Source organism: Telmatherina bonti (assembly GCF_933228915.1).
Source record: "Telmatherina bonti genome assembly, chromosome: 7".
Lineage (NCBI taxonomy): Eukaryota > Metazoa > Chordata > Actinopteri > Atheriniformes > Telmatherinidae > Telmatherina > Telmatherina bonti.
Window position 1 is genome coordinate 12,764,437 of NC_136625.1, and position 10,036 is coordinate 12,774,472.

A 10,036-nucleotide genomic window follows, 5' to 3' on the forward strand; every position below is an offset into this window, starting at 1 on the left:
TATATATATATATATATATATATATATATGTATATATATATATATATATATATATATATACATACATACTCTCACCTGGCTCACATTACTGGGTCTTTAACAAGCTTGTTGAGCTCTTGAGGACAAGCTGTTGAAGAAATCCATTTAACCTGAATCAGCTGTGTAGGAGTAAAGAAACGTCTCAAATCTGCAGGACGGTGGATTGCCCACATCTAGACAACAATGACTTATTTCGAGAGTAAAAAGTACATCAGTGTTGTAGAAAAATGTAATCCAGTGTTTCAATAAAACCACACTGTAAACAAATGTGTCGTTTATCATTATATGCTTTAACTCACATAAAGGTCACATATGTCATATTATGACTGTTTTGTATTGTCAGCTGAGATGTTGCAGCCAACAATATCTTAAATTCAAGTTTATCACTTTTTCCAGGTCACAATTTAGTATTGAGGCATGGTAAATGTATCTGTTGAAAAACACTGTAAGAGAACCCAAACCGATTATGTAAGGTGCCAAAAAAGGGCACCATAAACCACAGAAGAAGAAATGAGGAGGTTATAAAGGAAAAAAAGCTGCCTTCTCTTGGTTTCTTTATTTGGTCCAAACAATTTTTTTGCTGCTGTTACTTTACAGCACAGAAATCCATTTCACCAAGTTAAAAAGAATAGAAGTGACTCAACCATTCATTTATTTAAAGAAAAAAAAAAGTCCTGAATAAGTGTAGCCTTTTCTGACATTTCTCATCTGGATTAACACAGTAAATACTACAATACTTTATTTATTTTCATCCAGCTATCCGGGTTCAGAACTGTGTGCACAGTGAAGTCAGTAGTTCCACCTGATCCATGCCCTCTAAACATTTCTTCCTGTGACGATTGTACACTGAATGAGTCTCAGTCTAGTAATAACAACTGGATCTCCTCTTCTACAACAAGCTGGCTCTTTTCTGCTCTTACTTTTTTCTGTACGTACTATGATGCTTGTCATTTTATCCATAAGCTTTGCCAATGTTTATTTAATGTCTTGTTTTTTTTTTAAGAAGAATGTTTTAATTCTTTCTTCTTTTGCTGCATTTTTTGCCAAGTAGTTCACTCCTTCATTGCCTTCTGCTCCCCCCATGAAAAGGAAGACATGGAACTTCCACCTCCCAGCTTAAATAGAACCTCAATATCCATGTTACTGACTAAAGTAGAACAACATGATCCAGCTAGGATTAAAACAGAAGGCAAGCAAGCCTGCTGGGTGATGGCTACAGCATGAAAATCTAAGAAGTCCTGTAACTAGTCTGATTTTGAACAGAGAAATATAAAAATAAAGGGAATATATTAGTGAAGTTTTGGTAAAGAAAGACACAGTCTGAGTGTAAACAGACCCCAGCCTTGATGTTAGCAGTTCTGCTACTCCCAACGTGCAAGTCATTGTGGTCAGACACAAGGATCCAGTCCACCACTGCCACCACCAGACTAGAAGCCAGAACTGCTTGGGCGAGAAGTCTACTAAAACATCAAGCATCACATAATGCAACCCCCAAAAAACAACTTTCCTTTCTTTGCACCTTTTTTAGCCTGTTGCAAATAATTCCACTTGTTGATCCAAATTATATGTAAAGATGTTTTATTCCTCACATCTCTCTTATGTGACCAGAGTTATTACAGCAATGTATGTGTGTGTGTATTAAAGAGGAACATAATTTCATTTCATATATTTGTCACGCATAAGGTCTTTCCAGGCCTCTGGCCACACTGTATATAAAAGTAATGTTGTAAAACTAGTGTAAATGAGGATCAAGTGCAGCAATAAATACAGAAGGAGGTACAAGACGAGTAGGATTAAAACTAGGCAGATGAAATTAACATGCAGAAAACTCAACATGAACAAAAAGCCTAAAATAAAAAGCAAAGAACAGACTCAGCAATTATTACAACATAGAAACTGTTGGCGCTTGCAGGTGATCAGGCAGGAACTGGGAAAAAGCAGACAGCAGGTTAGAAAGGAAAAGCAATAACAGCTTTATTAAACAAGTCCAGAGACCTTGGAGGAGTCACAAAAAAGGAAGAGGCAGAGGGGGTGGTGCAGAAGACCAAAGTAAAACTTAGCGCAGGTTCTTTCAGACTGGCGATGGGAGTCTACGCAACAGTAAAACAATAGATCTGGAAACAAATGGGCTGCAGACTGGCTCCTGAGTAGGCTGGTTAAACTACACAGCAGCAGGTGGGTGACATCTCCCATCACCACCAGTTGAGCAGAATCTCCAATCAGCACCACCACCACTATGCCCAGTCGGACCTCTAAATGAGAAGCAGAAAAAGAACAGAACATGAAAAAATAGCAGAAACAACCACAATCCTAAGAGAAACTTCACAAGAATCAAACCGAACAGACCATTGCAACAGATATTAATGTCCTACAGAAACTGAAGCACTTTGATGGAACAGACTCAGGATTAAGACAGAGCCGTGTCTATTCTCTGCACATCATTCCTCTCTCTCTCTCTCTCTCTCTTTCACTGTTTGTCTCTTTTTTCTTCTTGTCAAGCTACTTTAAAAAAAGTCCAGCAGTGTTCCCCAAACGGAGATCTTTCAATACACATGGAAAAATGAATAAATTCACAAAACTAGGAAGGATTGTGTGACATGAAAATGAATTAATCATAAATCAACCTTTAGAAAACAGTTTACACATTACTGTTTACTTTATCTGTTTCTTCCACTCTAACCAGTCACTCTCTGTCTCCTTGGAGATGTATCCAAACATGTCGGTGAGTGAACAGATCACCATGACTTCTACAAACTTTAGAGGTTTGACTGCAGGAGTCCAAAGCTGAGCACTTTTAACGCTTACTTTGCCTGTGTGTCTGTGGCCAATAGAATGACTGAAACACCCATTTCTGACAGATTAACATGGAGTTTTACAAGCTAAAGAAGGGTTGTACTCTGGCAGAAGGACATAGCTCCATGGTGACTGGCTTTTTGTTTTGTTTATGGATGCAATTAGTCAGATGACAAACTATGAAGGAGGCAATTACAACTACTCTGCATATTACAGATCAGAGCAGCCACAGTCACCCCAACACAAATCAGGAAATTTACACATTTTTATGAAAACACGTTCATTTGGACCCATGTCAGAAGTAATATATAATCAAATAATGTGCGATTTAAAATGTTAAATTCCCCATGAAACTGCATCAAATACGTGACTTTATCTAAACAGTGTTTTTTTTCCATTTGAAGATGACAATTCAAATAACTGAGCCAACAAAAACGGTTTAGTAATTTTTTAAATAGGATATAAGAATTAGTATTTTTTCAGATATAAACATTTGTCACTGGATAGTAATAGTTATAACTCAATTGGACAAATTGTGTGGCTTTGAAGTATAATATACAGTATAAAACTTTATTTTAGAAGAACCAAGAGCAATGTGAAAAGAAGCAATGAATCTGTCTCATGATGCAACAACAGCCTGTGAGGAAAATGTATTTGTATTTCAGTAAAGTTGGTGTTTGAAAAGTCTGGAGCCAGAGATGTTTTTGCTGTTATGACAGATGTAGCTTTTATGATGACATGTGGTGTCTGAACTTGTACAGTTTTTGTTAAAGGCTAGTTATTTTAAACAAGTAAAACTACTTAAACTCTTCCTCTTCATCTTCATCTTCATCTTCATCTTCATCTTCATCTTCATCTTCATCTTCATCTTCATGCCACTTATCCGGGGTCGGGTCGCGGGGGCAGCAGCCTAAGCAGGGAAGCCCAGACTTCCCTCTCCCCAGCCACATTTGCCAACTCTGCGGGGGGGATCCCGAGGCGTTCCCAGGCCAACCGAGAGATATAATCCCTCCAGCGTTACTTAAACTCTTTTTAAAAAATTACTTAAATAATGAAACTAATATTTCTTTTCAAATTTTCCAATTTGCCATCATCCATCACCATGAATCATCTAGACAGAATTATCCAGGATTAATTTTCTGCTGGCATAAGTTGAGTTGTTGTACTTGCTTAACCTCATGTCCCAGAAACCTTTGCTGTTGCTGTTGTTGTTTGCATCAAAAAGTCTTGAAGGGGTTGGCGACAGCCTTCCTACTCCACTTTAGGTAGTGAATTAATTCATGGAAATCCCACTCTCAGAAACAGGAGAACAAAGATGGAGTCATACAAGCAACAATAGCTTTATACAAACAAAACGGACCACAGAAAGACTTTTGTCTCAAATGCAACAGATCTGTTCTTCACTCAACAGCGTGGAGCAGCTAAGACTTTAATGAAATCACAATGCTTAACTGAGGTGGATATACAGATATGAAGAGTGTCAAACTAGGATAAATCCCTCCTGTTATGATTAGCTTTAAGTATCCTGATATTCCCTGGAGAAACAACGTGTCGTCCTCTGTTTCCAAACTGTGAGCTTTCCAAACAGCTTTACAGACAGCTTTTCATACTTAGAGTATATAAGTTGGATTGCTCTGCAACACGTTTGTTTAGTTTCCAAACATGATTGGCCCTGCATCGACCCTTAACCCTTAGCTGTGTTGCAATCTGGGGCTTCCTGTTTGTTTAAAAAAAACAAAACAAAAAACAAGCAATTAAATAAGTTTTTATCAAACAATTTATTCATCACAGTATGGAGTTCTTAGCTTGTGAAAGACATGTATTCAATATTATGATGGGTTATACATCAGACTTTGATGTGTATTGCATGATAATTTATGTAAAAATATACATTACACACAATGGTGTGTAGAAAAAACATTTTGGTCTCTTTAAAACAGTGAGATACAGTACAACACAGTAATATGAGTTTATAAAATAAAGGTTTTCACCTTTGTGTTAAGCTAAGTTAACCAGTATCTATTTTCCATCTAATTCTTAGCAAGAAATAAAATCAGAATACAAATGTTCTTAATCCTGCACCTGTAACAACAATGAAACATTTTCTCTGTGAATGTGGGTCTTCCACATAAAGTGTATCTTTAAATGACAATGTCAGTACCTGTAGGTCCAACAGGGCACTAAAATGATTTATTTTGAGTAAAAGGGGCCACAATCAGTGCTAGTAATGTAGCATTGGAGGTTGTGACTGCTATTTTCTCTCCCTCTTGAAGAGATGCTGCAGTTTTGGTTTGATATATCAGCTGGAAACCTATTTGAAAAGTTTACTTCACATAGTTTTGTCATAGTTCAAGAATGCGCTCATATATACAAGCAGAAGAAATAGGTTTCCTTTGGAGGGTGGTTGAGACAGTGAGGAGCTGAATCATCATGGATGAGTCAGAAATAGCTCATTTGTTGCACAGCTTAGGAGCTTTTTGGTCACAACCAAATGGGGCGATGAGGCAGAACCAGAACACATGGGAGGGGATTATGTAGCCCTTCTGTTCTGGAAAAACATCTGTATCCTTGAGGAAGAGCTGGGTGTCACTGGGGAAAGGGATAGCTTGGTTTACCCTCATGAATCTGTTGCCTCCCTCAATTTAGACAATAAAAATGGATGCATGAACAGATAAAACAGAGATAAGGCACAATCACAACCCAGAACCCATTGGAGGAAAAGACAATGTGAAAATAGGTAAAAGTAACCTCTGATGTTCTGAGTCATTCAGAGCAAAGGGGGCAATAATTGTGAAAGCAGATGCTCATGAATTTTCCACCCAACTGCAATGTGAGTCGCTTGGTCGGTCATTGCTAATTAGTTTCAGACAGAAATATCTCCAACAATCAGCCATCAAAATCTTAGCAGATACCAGAGGTTCCCATGGGATGAGCAGGATTTTTAATCTGTTGTGCTCTCTGTGTCCCAACTGGTCTTGAGTCATTGGGTGGTCCTGACTGGTTGCAACTGTGACTGATGGAAAACATGTCTGGGGAAGCTTTTAGGTTCACCGCTCATTTTTCTCTTTTGCTTAGCAGACGGTGAACATTTTTATTCAAAAACGCATCTCTAATGTCAGAAAGTAAACTTAAATCAAAGCCTGAGCAACATAAATATGCAAACTGAGCTTTAAATAGTCTATAAAACTAACACACTCAATATTTGTACTGCTATTACCATTATTACAGCACTGACAGATCAATTCACTGACAGACGCAAATCAATAGAAGAAATTGTTCTTTGCATTTTACTTAGCTTCTATTTGCTACAAGTCATCCCTCACAACTCTAAAGTTAGCTTCTCTTCAGGGACTCCAGCTTTCCACGAACTCGAACAGACTTTGAACACGATGATAACTTCTGCTATTGTCTCAGCTTTAAAGAATCACCGGCAGATATTTCTATTAAAACAACTGTTGTGTGAAGCTGTGTGTGTCCGAGGTTACATCTCCCCCTGGTGAAAGTTTGAGCGATTTCACATAACAATGTGCTGAAAGAAGAGAAACAGGCCTTTCTAGAATAACAGCAACAAAAAGTTCAAGCTTGAGAGAGGATTTAGTTATCAAATTTAATTTAAAACAAGCTTTTACAACAGTATTTCTTTGCCTCCTAAAATAGAAACAAATGTGCAGCCAGTCTTTCAGCAGCTGTCGTCAGGTCAGGTTGACCTTGCTCGCTACAGAAATAGGACATTGTTTAAACTAGTCAGAAAATGTTATGTTATTTTATTCTTTCTTCTTTTTTTTTTTTTTCTTTTTTTTTTTTTTGTCTTGTCCAGCATTTAGGCAAGCAGAATGATGGTCTGGATGCTGTGTTCTGCTGAGCAAATTTTCTCTGCCAGGGGAAGCTTTATAGATATAATGATCCCCTTGACTTTCTGAATTTTTATTTTATTTCTATGTTTATTTTGTATTGTTGTTTGAATTGTAGAGTTTGTACTGCTGGACCAGAGAGGACAGACAAAAGACAGAAAGAGAAAGGAGAAAAAACACCTCATAAGAAAAGGGAAAGAGATAAAGGGAGAGAAAAGGGAGAGAAAAAAACAACAACTAAAAAATAACCCAAAAACAAAAAGAAAGAAAACAACCTACAGATGTATACATACACACATACAGGCACACACATACATATACACACACATACACAGGCATACATACACATACATATACACACACGTATACACACATAATATATATATATATACACATATATATACATATGTACACATATACATATACACATACATACATATACACACACACCGCTATGCACACATATACACACACATACATACGTACAAACATATATGCACTTGCTAGTATTAACACATATACATACACATACAAGCCAACTTTAGATCATAGTAAGTAAACTATGAATCTAAAAAGTTAAATATAAATGAGAAACAAACAGAAATGAGAAAACTAGCTGCTGTTAGTCAATAAAACTGCGTGACGACTCGGTGACTGTGTCACATGCAGAACATGCAGAGTGGAACGTGTTCCGGAAAAGGTGATCATGCCAGTGTGACCCTTCCCACACAAAGGCAAGAGGAGTACCCCCGAGACCAGGGCCATCGGCAGCCATCCCCAGGCGCAGACCCCAACCGCCCCACCCCGGAGCCAGCCATGCACCGACCCAGGAGGAGGCAGAGGGGGGTCCCAGCCAGAGTCCCCCGCAGTCAGGGGGAACAGGCCCCAGCAGGCCCGGACCAGCGAGGACCGGCCCCGCCGGGCACCGGCCACCCAGGGCAGACAGAGCGCGGGCCCCACGGCCCCAAGAGCCCAGAAGCAACCCCCCACCCCCGCAGGCAGAGGGCCCAGCCCACACCGACGGAGGGCCGGGATCCCCAGACCGCCACCGAGCGGCAGCCAGGCCGCACCCCAGCGCACCAGCAGCGCTCCCCGAGCACCAAGACCCTCCACGCACCCACGCACACAAACACACACACACATACGCACACACATGTGCACACACACACACACACACACACACATGTGCACACACACACACACACATGCACCCACCCACCTACCCCCACCCACACGCATCCACACTTCCTCCTTAAACACACCCTATACACCCATTCTCTTACACACGCTCAAACTCACACTCTCCTACCCCCGTTCTTTATACACACACACCCCCACACACACACATCCCTGCTCCCTCTATAATCACCCATTCTTCCATACACGCATACCCCACTCTACACACACACATACCTCCCTACACCCCTCTATCCACATTCACAGTCCTCATTGTACACCCACCCCATCACTTCCCTGTACCACCAACATAACCCCACATACGCACCCCCACCCATCTGCATACACCCCCCCTTCCTCCTATCCCAGCGGCCATCCACTTTCCTAAATTCTTTCACCCTGATCCCCCACCCCCCCTCTACCCTAACATTCAGTCACCACTTCATCCATTGGCTCATGCACGCCCTCACCTTTCTTTCCCAACGTGTCCCCTGTGAGATACCCCCGGGGGAGCAGGGGATAGGAGGGCCCCGATCAGGGCCCCACAACTACCCCCCACCCCCGTCAACGCCCCCCCACCACTCCACACATGCAGCCGATCCAGCACCACCCAGGGCCAGCAGCAGTCCCACCCCCGCCAGGCCAGCCCAGACCCAGGCCCCCTGAACAGCACCACTCCCCCGCCCAAACTCCTCCGGCACAGCCCCAGAAATAGGGGCATGGCAGGACCCCATTGTCACCCCCTCCCTCCCAGCTTATGAATGATTGTGAAGTGTGTGTTGTTTGCAATTAAAATTGGGAAGAAGTAACCACATCATGTTGGGAGCGGGACCACCAAAGCAGCCCCGCCCACCGCACACTGCATGGCCCGCCCCCCAAAATATGTCCATGTGTTGTCAGTGTGTGTTTTTTGTGTTATGTTGGCTAAGTGTAATTAAAACTGGGAGGTGAACCGATGCTGGGTGCAGCGATCGAAACCACCTTGATGGCCTCTCTCACCATCCAGATCAACGTGTCCACCTCCCAACGCCCTGCCTGTATGTGGTGGAAGAAGGGAAGGAGGGGGGTCCGGGGATTTAGGTCCCGAGGGAAGCGCGCCTCCCTCAAGAAGATGAGCCACCTGCGGCACGAGGCACGTCCCCCATTCCCGGGGCGCCCGAAGGCCAGGACAGGCCAAGGGCAGCTGCCCCAACAACCAGGGCCCTCAGCAACCCCAATAAAGGAGCCGCCACCGGCCCCAGAAGGCACCAACGAACCACATGCAAAAGTGGGGGGGGGGCAAAGAAGAGGAGGGGCGGGATCTACAGTCCATATCTTGCACATTAAATCATGTATATATCATACAAAAGCCTGCACATCACATTTATCATTCTTATGTAAATATTTTTTCAGTCAGTGACTCTTTTCTTTCTATGCAAATCAATAGAAAAATGGTCAGTCAGTCAGTAATTTTCTTAACTGCTTTTCCAACTAAGAGTCACAGGGATGCTGGAGCCTATCCCAGTAAGCACTGGGCGAGAGGCAGAGTACAACCTGGACAGGTCACCAGTCCATCACAGGACCAACACAGAAAGATAAACATGCATTTACACTTCAATAAGAAATGTTGCAGTTGCATCTGATATCAAGTTCGAACAGCGACCTGAGCATCACATTATGATATAGGTTAAAATGATTCTATAAAAACACCAGGAGCTTTCCATTCTGTTATTTTTAGCTTCTCTTGACCCTTTCATGTGCATTTACCTTTCCTGAGCTGCATCCAGACAGAAAAGCAGGCGGCAAGGCTGGAAAAGTCAGTGTCAAGCAAGAGTTATAGGGTCAGTGGAGCAAGGTAAATAAGCTCAAAGATCTGCAGAGGCAAATATTTTTACTTACCATCCTTTTTTTTTATTGTCTCAAGCTCTCACTGTGCCCATGTATGGCTGTGCTGAACCATATAGATGCATGAAACTGTGAAGAAACTGGATGATGCTGATTCAGCTTCTTTTCTGTAAGGCTGGTACATTTTCACTGACTTTGCTGCTACAGTTTAAAACTTCTCTAGAGTATAAGCATCTCTGATTCAGTTGTCCCTTTTCTCAAAGGCAACCCTGCTTTGCTGAGATTATTGAAGAAAAAACTTTTTTCACAAATTTCACACTCTGCAACCCGTCAGGCTTCAGAGAGGTCAAGCT